Raw genomic sequence first — 610 nt, 5'->3', positions numbered from 1 at the left:
TATAAAATGTTTTAGGATTAGATTTAGGGGATGGTGGCACTGCCCTGTAAATCCCCTGCACAACCCAGGTATCCGGCTGAAACCCACGGGCCCGACACTTGGTGTTGGACTAGGCAGTAGGCACGTTATACCTCAACCAGCCTGTGGGGAAAAGTCACAGAGAACCCGCTCAGAGAAGACGGGGCCTGCAGGGGCCTGAGTGCAGTGCCCTCACCACCCCCACAAGCTGACTTCTAGGGAGTTGGACTTCGTTTCCTGTGACCCCAACATGCCTCTAAGGCAGGGTGGGGACCCTTCTTCCTGCCAAGGGCCATTGGATATGCTTTTAAAAATATATTTTTATTGATTTCAGAGAGGAAGGGAGAGAGAGCGAAACATCAGTGATGAGAGAGAATCATGGATCGGCTGCCTCCTGCACATTTCACCCTGGGGATGGAGCCCACAACCCAGTCATGTGCCCTGACCAGAATCGAACAGGACCTCCTGGTTCATAGGCTGGCGCTCACCTACTGAGCCACGCTGGGGAGGCCCATTTGGATATTTATAACGTCATTCGCAGGCCATACAGAATATCAACTTAAACGTTAGCCTGAAATTGGGTCAAACATTC

This window comes from Myotis davidii, unplaced genomic scaffold, assembly GCF_000327345.1.
Source record: "Myotis davidii unplaced genomic scaffold, ASM32734v1 scaffold274, whole genome shotgun sequence".
Taxonomy (NCBI): domain Eukaryota; kingdom Metazoa; phylum Chordata; class Mammalia; order Chiroptera; family Vespertilionidae; genus Myotis; species Myotis davidii.
The sequence above is the reverse complement of the archived record's forward strand: the minus strand, read 5'-3'. Positions refer to the sequence as shown.